Source organism: Nannospalax galili, unplaced genomic scaffold (genome assembly GCF_000622305.1).
Source record: "Nannospalax galili isolate Female #2095 unplaced genomic scaffold, S.galili_v1.0 scaffold251, whole genome shotgun sequence".
Lineage (NCBI taxonomy): Eukaryota > Metazoa > Chordata > Mammalia > Rodentia > Spalacidae > Nannospalax > Nannospalax galili.
In genome coordinates, this window is record NW_008329576.1 from 1235166 (window position 1) to 1250401 (window position 15236).

The 15236-nt window shown below is 48.4% G+C and overlaps 1 long non-coding RNA gene across 2 annotated transcripts; it reads right to left on the reverse strand.

The window, feature by feature from the left end:
* Positions 1 to 4440: 4440 nt before the first annotated feature.
* Positions 4441 to 7811, reverse strand: LOC115071391. 2 transcript variants are annotated; one of them, XR_003850475.1, is made up of 3 exons: positions 7238 to 7811; positions 5885 to 6291; positions 4441 to 5594 (listed from the first exon to the last, which is right to left on the reverse strand). It is a non-coding gene; the product is annotated as an uncharacterized LOC115071391 (long non-coding RNA). The 2 variants fall into 2 exon arrangements; XR_003850476.1 differs by lacking the exon at positions 7238 to 7811 and adding an exon at positions 6847 to 7229.
* Between the last annotated feature and the right edge of the window lie 7425 nt (positions 7812 to 15236).

Here is a 15236-nt window from a genome sequence, read left to right on the forward strand (position 1 = left end):
GACTTCACCAAGGTTAGGGTCAAGGAAATAAGTAACAAAGAAGGTATCTGCAGATCACTGAGACCCCAGGGACTCATTAATTGGTCTTCAATGTAGTCTCTGAAAAGATATGTTTATATTTTACAATGCAAAGAAATTAATGTTTTATTATTTGGGAAGGTTGAGACAGGGTCTTACTCTGTAGCCCAGGATGGCCTTGAACTTTTGGCAGTTCTCCTGCCTTAGCCTCCTGAGTGCTGGGATTATAGATATGAGCTTTCATGTCCTGTAAAAATAAACATTTTAAAAAATACAATCAAGGGGCTGGAGAGATGGCTCAGTGGTTAAGAACACTGGTTGTTCTTGCAGAAGACCTGGGTTCAAATCCCAGCACCCACATGGCAGCTAATAACTGTCCGTAACTCCAGTTCCAGGGGATCCAGTGGCCTCTTCTGTCCTCCGTGGGCATTGCATGACATGGGTGCACATTCCTACATGCAAGCAATGCACTCATACACATAAAAATAAAAATAATAAATAAAATATTTAAACAAAAATACAATCAGCTAAGGATATAGCTTGGTGGTAGAGCACATGCCCAGCACGTGCAAGGTTCTGGGTTTCATTCTGAGCATTGGGGAAAAAAAGATAACCACTTTTGTGATTACTCAGAAAAAATATGGATGTGTATGTTCCCAGCAAGGCACTCACTCACTTTCTTCCCTCCCTTTCTCCCACCCTCCCGCATTCTCTCCTGTACTCTTCCCTGCATTCCCACCATCAGAAAAGGCTAGTGAGATATGTGGAATGTGGGATCTGGCAGGTTTTCATTTCTAGGATGGCCACCACCCTGTGCAGCACAAGTCTCTAAAAGAACAGACGAGGAGCACCCGTCATCCCAAATACTGTTGCACATTAGGGAAACAATATAAATACAACAGAAAAGTGGATGTGTCTGGGCCACAGTTCCTCCCCTCCCCAGGCAGAATTGTGGGGAAACCCTAGGAATGGGAAAAGAGAATTAGGGGCAGGGGAGAATGTGTTAAGCAGGTTTAAAACACAAGAGGGGGTCTGTAATGCTCTGAGAGGGTGACTTTGTGGATGGGAAGAGGAGGAGCTCAAGGGTGGTAATTAGCTTATTATTGGTTCCCCTGGGTGTTGTGAGAATTCCTTAGGAGACACTTGTAAAAAAGCAGAGGGAAAACAGTAAATACACATCTAATGATATGCTAAATAAATTATTATTGTTATTATTATGACTATTATTATAGCAATTGCAACTTGCTCCTGGCGTCCAAGTTTCCACTAGAGATGAGAATTGGTCCCCATACAGCTAGGCTTCTACTGCTGCCAATATACCCCCAGGCACTCCTCCACCTCAGGAATCAGTTGAATAATTGGACCATATAGACTAGCCTTCAGTTAACAGCCCTGGTTTTCTTCAGGAGAGCTGATCAGGAGCCCCCTGCAAAAAGCTAGCAAGGTCTTGCCAGGTAGGCACCTGCTCTAGGGTAGAGAGGAAAGGGGCTGTGCCAGGAATGCTGGGGTTACACCTAGGGATGGGCCTGCAGACCCAGACAAGTGTGGGAGGGGAGAAGTTGCAGAAGAGAAGGAAATTTTAAACTAGGAAGAGTTCTCAACCTAGAGATCCCGGCTTCTAGGACCCCATAGAAACCCAGCATGTGCATTTTGCTGGTGGGAATGACAAATTATTTTTGTCAGCTTCTCAAAGGGATCTGGAAGCCAGAAATAGCTAAGAGCCACTGCAGTCCAGGTAAAGAGACCCAGGACTCCCCATACCCAGTAAAAGTAGTTGGTATTTCTCGGTATCTGGGCTTTTGGCTGGGAGAGGAGTCCTTTTCTGAACCTCAGGGATTTGATGTTTACAGTGTCCCATCCACCCCCATCCTGGCCTGAGCCCAGACACCACCCCCTTAGACAAACACATGCAAATACAGCACCCCTCATCTCCCCTTAGTTCTCCCTCCCTTTTCCTGCAGGGAAAGCAAACCTTCCCTGAGGGTTCTAGGAACTGAAGGGGAGATAGAGATTCAGGCTGGGGCCCTAGAGAATGGGATTCCAGGGCTAAGGAGTCCTTCCTGACCACAGCCCTGCACTGAGACAGGGTAGGTGCCTCTCTGGAGCCTTAAGAAGAAAAGGAAAGTCCCAGGAAGCCCACCCCACTCTGAGCTTTGGTGGGAAAGGGCAAGACTGACCCTTCCCTGAAGACAAGGTCCCTCACTAGACAGGGGAACACCAAATCCCCCCATGGCTTCCTATTCACTGGTAGTGGCTCTCACACAGTACTTTTACAAGACTAAAGAGGAGGAGGATGACAGTAAAAATGAAAGAAAGAAAGAAAGAAAGAAAGAAAGAAAGAAAGAAAGAAAGAAAGAAAGAAAGAAAGAAAGAAAGAAAAAATCCAATTAAAGGACATTGTTATGTCAAAAAAATGTGATTTTTTTTTTTGATTTTTAAAAATGTTTTAATTTTTTTATTTTTGAGACAGGGCCTCCCTGTAGCCCCCAGCTGGCCTGGAACTCACTATGTAGACCAGGCTGGCCTCAAACTCACAGAGGCCAGCCTGCCTCTGCCTCCCAAGTGCTGGGATTAAAGGCATGTGCCACCACCATGCCTGGCAAATGTGAGCTTCTAAAGTGAAAATAATTTTATCTTATAACTATTAAATTAAAACTTTTTTAACATTAAGCTTGATCTATTCATATCTTTGAAGTAGGACTGAGATAGAAGGCCTTTCCTTCAGCTAGCCTCTCTCACGCTGATTTATTTTGCTTTATTTGTGTATTTCTTAATGGCTCAGTGATAGCTCCCCATTGGGCCTCTCAGGACAGGCAGTTCCATCTAAGCTTCCTAGTCTTGGATTTGGTTTTTGTACATTTGGGAATCTGGGAAGCCAGGAGACTGGAGATAGGGATAGAGGAGCACCAGAGAAACAGAGAGTGCCTTGGACACCCAATTTTCTGGCTCTGGGTGCCTCACCCCACATCCCTGCCTTGGGCTTCTCTTCCACTTGCTACTCACTGCCAGTCAGAGCCAGCAATGCTGCCTGAACCGTGTTATTACCAGCCTAGCTAAGCTGCCTCCAGCCCTGGTGCTGCTGTGCCAGCATGACCATAGTAGGGTGCTGAGCAATAGTCAGCTTTTGGGTGGATTGCATTCTGTGTACCTTAACCAGCATGAATTGGGCAAGAACTATGTGCCAGCAGCAAAGGGTGTCCAGAGTGTTTAACTCCAGCCCAGGGGTCTCCACTCCCCTCCCAGCATAATGGAAATTTTTGAGGCAGGGCTGGCTGCCCAGCCTGAGTTCAGGAAGGCTCCTTCACACAAAGCCTTCCAGAAGATGGCTGTGACTCCCAGGTTTTTTTAAAAAAAAATGAATCCGGGTGTGTGTATCTTTACCCTTTGGGTTAGCTGATGGCAGAGAATTGTGGCCTTGACTCAGTGGTGCCTAGAAGGGGGCTAGCAGGACAGCCCTGTCCATAGGAGTAGGAGAAGTAAGGTCTAGGGGCTTAGATCTATGTCCCTTACTTCAAATCAGATTCTCCCAACACAGGGCTATTAGGGAGCTGGAGGTCCCTCTGTTTCCAGAGAAGGAACCCCAATGCCGAGAATGACAGAGGATTGACCAAGCAGAATAGGCTGCCGAGGCCCAGGCTGGGGAACCGGGGTGCTTGGAGGGCTTCTCCCAGCACCTTCAGTGCAGGTCCAACACTGGGAAGTTCATCCCGCCAGTCCCAACCAGAGCCAGGGAGGCCCAAGAAAGGAGCCGGGACTCTGCTGTTCTCGCTTTGTTTCCGGAAAGCTGTAGGAAGGAAAGGGAAAGGGCACTTTTTATCCCTAACCAGGGCTTCCGGCACTTCCTCACTTCCCAAGACCACTCTGTGAGACCCAAAAAATTATTTAGAAGCTCTAGAGAAAGACTCTAAGAGGCCAGGCCGTGGCCAACTTTTAGTGCACACCCCCGCAGAATCTTGGGTGCTCTGGCTCCTCGGGTAGAGGGAGCCTGGGGTCAGGAGGTAGGATGCTCCCCTCCACAAACCCTAGGCCACACCTGTCAATGCCTGCCCCTTCCACTGGCTCTTGGTGGGTATTTACTACTTCCCTCTCTGTCAGTTGAACCAAGCCCCAGTCACCTTCCATGTCCTCCCCTCCAGAGCACTTCTAGGCTGTTGACCCTCTTGTAACTCCCATGTTCCCTCAGGAAAGAACTCTGCTTACTCCTTTCCTAGCTTCCCAGTCGGCCCTCGGCAGTTAACTCAGCAAGCAAGTCTCTCCAACCCCTACGCATAAATATGTCTGTTCAGAGATAGACTGGCCTAAGTCCCAATGCACACATATCACGAGATAATTACATCTTATATACATACAGATATCTCTATAGAGTTATATTCAAAAATGTCTATAATTCTAGACAAAGATAACAGCATGTACATATAGGACTATAATTACTTATGTCTATTTTTATAACTATGTGCTTATAAATAGATATGCCTATATATAGTGATAATAATACAGAAATATCTCCATAATCATATACAGCTCTAAGTGAATGCTCTAACCACTTTATATCACAATCAATAAGTATATATCTCTTGATACATAATTCTAACGATATACATTTATCTATATAGCTGCTCAGAGATATAAATCTGTCAGGATATCAAATGTCCATAAAGCTAGATGGCTATAAGAGAGTCGTATATTTTCCTGTATATAAATCTGCTTCTATAACTGTTGTATATGCACAAATACAATGGAAATAATTATATTTTCCTCAAGCATAAATCTGTAAATACAACCACAGCACATTTAGGTATGGTTAGAGATAGAGCAATATTTTGTAGACATCCGTCTGTCAATAGAGCCACCAGTGCCTCCAAACAGAGAGAGTTATAGAGGGAGTTATAAATAAACTCTCCAGATGTAAATGGATCCTCAGAACTAGATGTCAACAGGGCTCCAAGTTGTTCTTTCTTCTTTGTAAGCCGTTCCTGAAGAGAGCCACACCACACAGGGCAGGGGGCTAAGGTGCTGGGGTGGTGGTATTTCCTCCCCAATGGAGGGTTAGAGGTCGCTAGACTTTGGGCAGTCCAGCAGGAGTGGGTGGGGGGCAGTGGCAGCTCCCAAGCAGCCCAGAAGCCCCTAGGTCAGTCTCTTGGGCAGGTGGAAAGGCCTAAGAGAAAAAAATGAAAAAGCAAAAGCTGGCTTGCGACACTTCTCATCTCTTGGGCCCCAAACCCCTCTCACTAGGGAAGCCCTAACTGGCCTTGGAGTGGACAGAGTGAAGAGGGCCCAGGCTGGGGTTTGAGCAACCCCGGCTCCAGCCACTGAGCGACCCGCGCCCATCTCCCCGGCAGCCAGCGACTCAAGGCCGGTCCTCTCTGGGCACCCAGCGCTCAGCTTAGCGCTCAGCGCTTCGACCTGGTTTATTTAATTTTGTTTCATCGCCATCTTCTTGGGTTGGTCAGTGCTGGGTCCTCCTCCATCCGGTGTTGCTCAACTGCGAGGAAAGCGGGGAGGAATCTCTAGTCTTTGCGTGTGACTCAGTGGATAGCGCAACTCTCTGGCTCTTTTCAGACCCAATGGGTCACCAACTGTTGAAAAATAATCCAAACCTCTGGAAAGGCTTGTGACTTAAATCTTTCAGAAGTTCGCATGCTCGTTGCTTATACTCCCCCGCCCCCCATTTACAAAGTTCGCTAATGTGTATTGTATTTCCCCTCTTTGTTTTCTTCCCCCAGCACAATTGTTTTAAAAGGAGGGATTTCGTTAGACCCGAAACTGTGGGGCGGCTTCCTCTCCCGCGAACTTCGGATCGCTACACCTCTGACTCCCATCTCCCCCCTCAAATTAATGAATTAATAAAATTATCAGAAAAATGTACCTGGAGAAAGTGATTCCTGGACGCGGTTTTCACTTCCTTTATGGAAATCGCTTGGCTCCAAACTCGGGGAAGAAAAATTGAAGGCGCCTCAGCCCTCACTACTTTTTGAAAAGGCCAGAGGAAGAGAACTTTTCCGGGGCCTGCGAGCTCCCGCCCAACTCCGCCGCTCACCCCACTCCTCGGCGGCCATAAATATTTTTCTGCTCCCCTCCAGTCGGCAAAGCTTGACTTCCTCGGCACCTCTGCGTCCCTTCCCTTCGGCTGCACGCTGCAAGGAGTCTGTGGCCAAAGCCTCTTCTATCTCTGCTGCTCTGTCTGGCCCTGCACGTTTGGCCTCCTCTTTAAAGTAGGGGCTTCCAGGGAGTTCCCAAAGCCACTAACCACACATGTGTGTGGGGGTCCCCTTTCTGCTCTCACAAAGAAAGCCAAAGAAAAAGAGCAGTGAAGAGAGGCCTCCTGGCCCTTCCTCCCCTTCTCTAGCAAGAAGACCCTGTCTGAGAAGGGGATCCCAGCCTCGGTCCCCCCTTGTCTTCTCCTTAAGAGTCTGTGATGGGGGTTCCTTCCTTCATTGGTCCCCTCCGCCTCAAATCTCCTCTGGTCCTTGATTGTTTTCCTAATAGGGAGGGATTATTAATTACTGTTTTTATTATGTTATTTATTGTTATTACGAATGTTTGAAATTTGTTCACCGGGTTCAAGGGACCAAAGCCTGGGCCAAAGGGAAGCCTGCCTGTTTCACGTGAGGGGGCTCGCGCGCGCGCACACACACACACACAAGACACACACACACACCACTAACAGTGCACTCACGGATGTGATCACAAATGTCTACTACCTTAGGGCCCCTGCCCAACAATTCAAAGGCGCAGGCTTCCTCCTACCCCAAAGCAAACAACACTGCCCACGCACACAGCTTCCAGGCAGAACACCACCCCCAGACCGAAGCCCAAACCCACACGCACCGAGCTTGCAAGGCAAGGGAAATACGTAAGAATCCCTTCTCTCCCACAATCTGGAGGGGCGAGTCAGGCCTCAGTCTCTTTCCCCCAGTCTCTCCCGCTTTCTCTTTTTTTTCTCCTTGTTTACAGCTTCAGAGAGCTCAAGGCCCATAAATCTTGAGGGGCCTACCGAGCGCAGAGCACATTTGTATGCATCGTTAGGACTCGCTAATACCTAAGCCCATTAACGAGCGTGTATGCGCGTGGTTTCCGGTGTGTATTAACTTATAGTTAAATTCTGGAGGAAAGGGCATTGTGAATTAACATATACCAAATCCATCACGAGTTTTTGTCATATCAGGTTAGTCAGCCAGGGATTTGGGGGAGCAAATTGCCTGGGTCAGGGTGTACCCACCCTCCAAACTTTGTGCAGCGAATCTGGAGTCTGGGAGAGGAGGTCGGTGGTTCAGGTCCCCAGACCAAGCGCCAGCACACCTGGGGAGGATGGAGAGTCCCATCCGGGTCCCGGGGGTCCGAGGCGGGCACCGGGATTCCGGAGGGCGAGGGAGGCGGGTCTGGCTCAGGCTGGGGCTGTGCTGGGGCCGCTCCGCCCCGGGTCGCCAAGCGTCCGGTTTCCGCTCAGAAAGAAATTCGAGAGTCGCTGAACTTTAAACCAAAAGAGAGGACGGTGGAAAGAGGGAAGAAAACGTTCGGAAGAGGAAGAGGAGGCCCCGGGGCCGAGGAAAGGAAGGGAGCCCCAGCCCTGCAGAGCCTGGAGATTTCTCTTGGGTTGTCCCGCTATTTTTCTTCCCACCCCAGCTACTCCGCCCAGTCAGGCGGCTAATCGCAGCCCTCTTAAAAATAAATAAAATAAATAGATGAGTAACAAGAAAGAAAATGCAAAGCAAAAAGAAAATCTAATTGCATGGCGTGATTCTACCAGGTGTTCCTAGTTCCAGTGACTCAGACAGTTTTGGAATCCCAAGGATCTGGATAATTGCGCCTGCATAGACAGAGATGGAGGACGCCAGTTCTAGAGGGAGGACCGGCGGAGGAACGGCCATCTCTTGGGGTCCTGTAGAAAATGCCAAAGACAAAACAAGCTAAATTATTGTGTCCGCGTGGATCTATTTGCCTATTTAAATGCTGCAGAGCCGGCGGGGGAGAGGGATGCGCGGCCCAGGCGCAGCGGGCTGGAGGGGGCGGGTGGGGGGCGCTGAGCCGGAGCAGTGGTGGGGCCTGCAGCGGCGCGGGCTAGCGGGCCGGGCCGGACCGGGCCCGGTTGGGGAGGCGAGCGGACCGGGCCCTCCCCCGGCGCTGTGAACTTTAGCTGGGCCGCCGCCTGTCAGCCCCAGAAAGCGTTAAAGGTGCAGCAGCCCGCGCCAGCCTCCGCAGCCGCCTTTGTACGCGTGATTTATGACTTCAATCTTGGTTCACCGAGAGTTCACACGGCTTTCGCTGCTGTTGAAGGTTAAAAGATGGTCTTCGCTTGACAAGTGGGACTATTGAAAATTCCTTCTTCTTCGTTTTTTTTTTTTTTTTTTTTTTTTTTAAAGAAGCGAAGAGCTGAGGATCAGGAGAGGAAAAAAAATTTGGCGGGGGGGGGGACAGAGGCTGCAGGTGGGGCGAAATGCCAAGTGATAGGTCAGGAAGGTTTCGATTTCTTTTTAAAGTCAAGATTTGAGTGTGCGTTGGTGAGGTGGATGGAGGGTGTAGTGAATAGGAGGAGCCAGGAAAAAGTTTAAAGATCTCTCTTAAGAGACCAAAGGAGTGGTATCTGGGGCCGAGGTTACTTCGTGTTTCCACAGTAAATTATTGAATAGCTTGGGTTACCGTCCCTATGCAGCAGTCTCTTGAAAGAAAAGCCCCACAGGGAAAGAGAAGGCTAATAGGGGCTGCATGTTGCCCCAAGGTGGATGCCTGCCAGGGTGCTTGGCTGACCATCTTTCCTGGGAAGCTAGGTGTCAAATGTCCTCTTTACCCACAGATGTGGGCAAAGGTGTTTCTGGGTCCCTTGTTCCAATTGCCTGTAGGCTCAGTCTGATATGTGTATTTAATATACATGCAAGAGAACCAAGGCTTCACCAGGGAGCCCCAGGGGAAGGCAAGAGCATTAGGAGTTCAGGACCAGCCCAGGCTACATGAGACCCAGACCCAAAAAATAAAGATAATTTTAATCTCCTGGCATGGGAATTTGAGATTATAGTGTATATTTAAAACTTTCTGGGGGATTGGAACTGGAAATCAACATAAACACACACACACACACACACACACACACGCAGACAAACAAACAACAACAAAAAACCCCCCAAAAAACCAGACTGCTGTCTTGTATGTCCCAGGTTGGCCTCGAACTCTTAATGCAGCCAAGGATGACTTTGAACTTCCAAACCTCCTACCTGCTAGGTTTACAGGTGTGTGCTACCACACTCAGCTTATATGGTACTAGGACCAACTTCAGGGTTTCATGTATGCTAGGCAAGCACTCTTATCAACTGAGCTATATCCCCAGCCCTGGAAATCCTTTCTAATCCCAGACCCTCTTGGTCCATGATCGAGTCCTGCTTCCTTTGAGTGCTTTCAGTGGAGCCACAGTAGCCACAGTGGCCTCGATCTCCAGATGACCAGAAGACCCCTTTGGACTACTGCATTTGGGATTTGGATGCACAATAATTCCTCCTCCTTTTCAGATTCTTGGAGAGAGAAAATCCTCTGGATCTGTGAGGGCCTCCTGGCTCTTTGACTTTTTTTTTTACATTTTTATTTATCTTGTGCATATGCATGTGGAGGTCAGAGGATAGATTTGGTTCTCTCCTTCTACCATGTGGGTTCTGAAGCTTGAACTCAGGTTGTTGAGATTAGAGGAAAGTACTCTTTTCTGCTGAGCCATCCCACTGGCCCCCACTTTGAGGTTCTTTAAGATATTTCAAAAAATGTTTTATTATTTTTATTTTTTGTGTGTATGAGTGTATTACCTGCATGTATGTAAGTTCACCTGTGTCATGCAATGCCCATGGAGGACAAAAGAAAGCATTGAATTCTTGCGGAACTAGAGTTACACATGGTTGTTAGCTGCCATGTGGGTGCTAGGAATTGAACTCAGGTCCTCTTCAAGAGCAGCCAGTGCCCTTAACCGCTGAGCCATGTCCCCAACCCTCTTTAATATATTTTTAATGCTGAGTGTGATGGCACAACCTTTAGTCCTAGCACTTGAGAGATAGAGGTAGAAGCTGGAGGGCTTATTCAAGACCAGCCTGGGTAACCAAGTGAGACCTGTAGAGAAAGGTGGGGGAGGCAGGGGTGAGGGAGGGGGAAGGGAGGAGGAGGGGAGGGAGAGGAAGGGAATTGAAATCCATTGGTATGGGGATTTGGGAGGCAGCAGTGGAGAGCAGAGTTTGGTGCTGCATGTCTCACTATTCCCTACATAAGCCCCACCTCCACCTGTGCTGCTACTTGGGGGAGAATCCAGGCCTCATGCATTCTAGGCAAACACTGTATCACCCAGCCACACCCCATAACCCTGTAGATATCTTCACAGGAGACTAGAAACAGCCCCTTAAATGCAGATGCAGGGAGCCAAGGCCTCCATATCAGAAGGGACCTACACAGTATCTCTTCCTGCACTGAGATGAGAGCCTTCCACCTTAAGAAGAGGGCTTCTCACTGGCAAGCCCCAAGAGAAGGGAGAGGGAGACAGAGATGAGCCAGGAGAATGGCCACATCTCTCTGGGCACTGGCTTCTCCTGTAGGGACCCCATATATGCAGAGCAAAGCAAGGGCCATAGAGCAGGCAATGAGATACTGGAAATCTAGAGTGTGGACTCTGGGGTCACTTGGAGGAATGGGCCTTTGGCCTCAGAAAAGCTGCATGCATGGTATTGTGTATAGAAGCTTGGAGGTGGGTAGCCAGTAGGAGGAAGGGCCAAGAAAACTCATGAATCTCTACCAGGTTCTGGTTGGGAAGCATAGGATGAACTTAATCGCTTCTAGAAGTAATGGCCACTCTGAAGACCCCTTCTTACCACCTCTGACTGTTCTAACCTAGGACATAATTTCAGTGGGCTATGCCTATCTACAAATCTGAAGTAATTATGAATTATTAATTCATAATTAAGAGTGTTGATTGTGACCAGAGCTCTCTAGTGGACCTCTTTATTTCCTTCTCTTATGTAAGACAGAAGGCAGTCTCTGTTAGCCCTTGCCCTCTGTAACAAGCAAGCTGAAGCCTAGCTACTCTTGAAGGCAGCTCTTGAATTTGGTCATTTGTGGAATGGCTGCCCCATTACTAAGCCAAGTTATGTCTCAGCCCATCGAGTGTTTATGCTTGGTACATCCTCTAACTTCAGATTTCAGCAAAAGCAGGGATTGGCAGAGTGAATCCAACAGAATCAAGTTGGTCAAGTTCTGTGGGGGTCCAGAATGAAGGCTGGCTGGCAGATCTCTAGGGGCCAAGCAGTCTGGAACAGAGTGGCCATTGTGCCCCCTCCCCCTGGAGATTCTGGTCTCCTCAGCCCTCTAGAACCTCTGAATACACACCTAGGCCTTTTTCTGACCTCCCTTTCCCACTGTCTCCCCCTGATCGTGCCACTTAAGGGTAGAGGTGGGAAGAACATCTACCAGCTTCACAATTGAGAAAAGCTAGAGAGGAAGAAATTGTCCTCTTCCATGAGATAATTTTCATCTAAGTTCCTGCCTTCAGCTCACCTCTACCAGCATGAAAGTTTCATTCATCTTTTTCCCTTTTCTCTCTGGAACTGTAGGCAGGGAGGAAAGGCAGCTCCCAATAACCACACCCAGAGAAAGAGACAGAAACAGGAAATGAGCAGGTGGCTTAAACTTGTTCTCCCATTCTTTAAACCCGGATGGGCACCCTGAGCTCAGGACCAGGAGAAACCCTCCCTGAGGGTTCCCCAATTCTTTGTTCTCTGCCACACACAGGAGCCTTTCCTACATGCCTGAGACCAGGACTGCTTCAAAACCTTTGCTCTAAGAGCAGGATGCTTTCCAAAGGGCACTTGGAGAAACCCCATACATCTCTCAGGGACTCTGGTCAGTGAGAAGCTAGTGGCCTAGCCAGTACAGCCCACTTTTTCCCATCAGTGGGATGACCGATAGAGCTACCCCAGCCTCTATCCCAAAACTCACATGCTCTTCCCCTGAGCTACCCCAGTATCCCTTGGTACACACACACACACACACACACACACACACACACACACACCCACACACACACACACACACACACACACACACACACACACCTCTGCTCTAAGCCAAGAGACAGGTAGGAAACCCATTCAGAGGGGCCTTAGAGCTTGCTAGTATATTTTAATGTACTGTTTGATGGGAAATAAAAAGACCTGGGAGAAAAAGGAAAGGCATATCTGTGCCCAGCATCCTCTGCATCGCCAGTCTTCCGGACATTGGCTTTCCCGATGAAACAGTGCACCGTTGTTCCTGGACAACCATTCCCCACCATCTCTGTCCGAAGGGGTTGAGTTTCACCCTCCATTCACCCCCATTAATCACCCCAGCGGCAAAACATCACCCAGCCCCCTCTAGCCCTTTCTCTTCTTCTTGCCCTTAGTATTCATGGCGGGCATTCCTCACCGCTGCCTGCCTCACAAAGACTCCTCCTCCGACACAAGGTCCCTCCCCCTCTCCGTCTACCCAGTCCACTGTGGACATTGCTCACTGCTTAGGGCTTCTGGCTACCAGGTCTTGAACCCCTTTGGCCCAACTTTCTTCACAGCCATTACTGTGTTACCACGAGCACTCCCGTTCATCACGTCCTCCTTCTGGTTCCACATCCCACACACCCTCCTCTTTCGTCTTCCCACTCCTCAGCATTCCTTTACTCCACCCCCTTTGCAGCCCCCCAGTCCAATCCTTTCTGCACTTCTCCCTGCTTTCCCTCTCCCACGTCTTTTTTGGGGTCTTTCGGATAGTGCCTTTGAAGCCCTTTCCTCTCAGCCTTGGGAACTTAAGAGGCAGGGTGACAAGGTGGTTAAAGCCTGGGTTGTGGATTCAAATCCCAGATCTGACACTTACTAATTACACACCCATAGGCAAATTAGTTAATGTTTCTGAGCCATCCCTAAAGTGGATATACCCATTGGCCTTACAGAGTTGTTCAGATCAGATTAAATTTTATTTGCATAGATCCAGGCATTCAGCAGGGGCTTGATAAATGGTGGTTATTAATATCAGAAGGTTCTTGGGAAAAGAGAGAGGGTGGCTCTTCAGATTCCAATAAAAGTTAAGGAATTGCCTTCTGTAGGACCTGAGAGCGTGGGATAAAATGACACCATCTCACAGATAAGTAGGGCTTATTTAACAGGAAGCCATATTCTTCATTTAGCCCCAGAGGGTCTCAACTTTGGCTGCACATTGGAATTCCTGGGGGAAGTTTTTAAAAGAACAAAACCCTGGTGCCTAGGCCCCACCTTCCACAAGTCTAATTTGGTTAGCCTAGAGTAGGGTCTATGCATCTGGGCAAAAATTTTAAAAACCACTCCCCAGAAGCTACTGATGTTTAGCCAGAAGCTGAGATGTGTCCTAGGAAGGGATTCAAGAAGAGGGGAGCCTCCACTCCTGCCAGAGATGAGAGAGGAAGGATATTCCACAAGTAATGTCCTCCCAGCATTGGACAGTCCCTCTGGCCACCATGCTTCCTTGGGCTGTGTCAATAAGATTAGCTTCTCTTGAGATCCCAGAATTTCTGGTCTTCTTATTCTTTTCATTTCCTACAGCTATTAGGATTTAACAGGGTCATCCCAAGAGGAGACAGAGGAAAGGGCAAACTGACTTCTTGGTGGCCCCTCACTCATCAGAAAAGCAAAGGATCCCCAGATCACCAGTGGCAGAGGCAGAGGGGAAATTTGCAGTTGTGTAGTAAATGGAGTTTCTACCTGGTTGCTACAATAATAGGCCCCACAATTAGGATACAAGTTTCCTGGATCTTTTCCTGTATTTCTAAAAAGATAAATCACTCCCTGGAACAGAATCTGCATATTGTAATTAACTGATAAATATTTCATGCCTGGCTCAAACTTTCTCCTGTTCTATTTAATGGCCACAAACTTGAACACCGAGAAACCAGGGAGGGGGTCTTGTAGAAAACCAGGGAGGGGGTTGTGGAGGAGCCTGGTATTGCCTTTGTTGGAGGAAACACTGTCTTAGTTATGTCTTTCTTTACTTTCCTTCTGTTCTTAGGAAAACATTGTTCACCTGGAGAAAATGAGGTCACAGGTGGTAGATGGTATGATTTGGGCTTTTTGGCCTCAGGCCTGACCTCGCCTGCCCAGAGAGGCCCAGTTCCTGGTGACCCTGGGGGCACTGGGTGCAGCAGGCTTTGGAATTCAAGAATCCATGTTTGAAAAGAAGCTCTGTTCTGCCACTCATTAACAGGATGACTTTAGACAATTTTTTTCATTCACCTGAAACAGTTTCTCCATCTGTAAAACAGGTATAGCAATTTTCACTTTGTAGGACTGTTGTGTGTCCTCTCAGTACACAACACCTATCATTATTAACAATAACAGTTCAGCATTAATGACATTGCATTGCACCCTTCCTTCGCCCAGCCCATCTCTTGTTTAGGTACCTGTCTATAGATTGTTAGTGCAAGGATGGTGAATGCGTTATCCCACTTCATCAGCACAAGAAACCTATGCAGGGAGTATCTCATTCTCCTTGGTTATTATTAGTGTTTGGCAAATGAGGGAACTGGTACATGCAGAAGGTATGAGTCTTGCCCAGGGTCACACAGCCAACTGGTTAAGAACACAGCTCTGCAGTCTGTATAGTTTCAAACATAGGCTGTCTTGTTTAATTAACAGCTGTGGGATGCGTCATAAGTCACTCAACCTAAGTAGCCTTAGTTCAAGCCCCAGGCTAACCCTCCATTTCTAAAGTATGAGTGGAGCCTACTTGAAGGGGAGTGGTAAGAATTAAGAAAAATGCCTGTAGAGTGCCTACATCAGTCAGAATAAGCAACTGCCCAGTAAATAGGAACTGAGCTCACCACCACCCCCAGGACCATGCAGAGGTCACCACCATTACCCCAGGGCTACTGAGGTCATCACCAGCCCAGGGCCATGCTGAGGTCATCACCATAACCTCAGGGCCATGTTGTGGTCACCACTACCACCACCACCATCACCCCAGACCCTTGCTGGGGTCATCACCATCACCCCAGGGCTATGATGAGGGTCATCATCCCAGGACCATGCAGAGGTCATCACCACCCCAGGACCGTGCTAAGGTCACCACCAGCAAGCACCCCAGGGCTATGCTGAGGGCCATTACCCCAGGACCATGACAAAGGTCATCACTACCCTAGGACCATGCTGAGGTCACCACCAGCATGCCAGGGCTATGCTGAGGTCACCATCACTCCAGAGCTATGC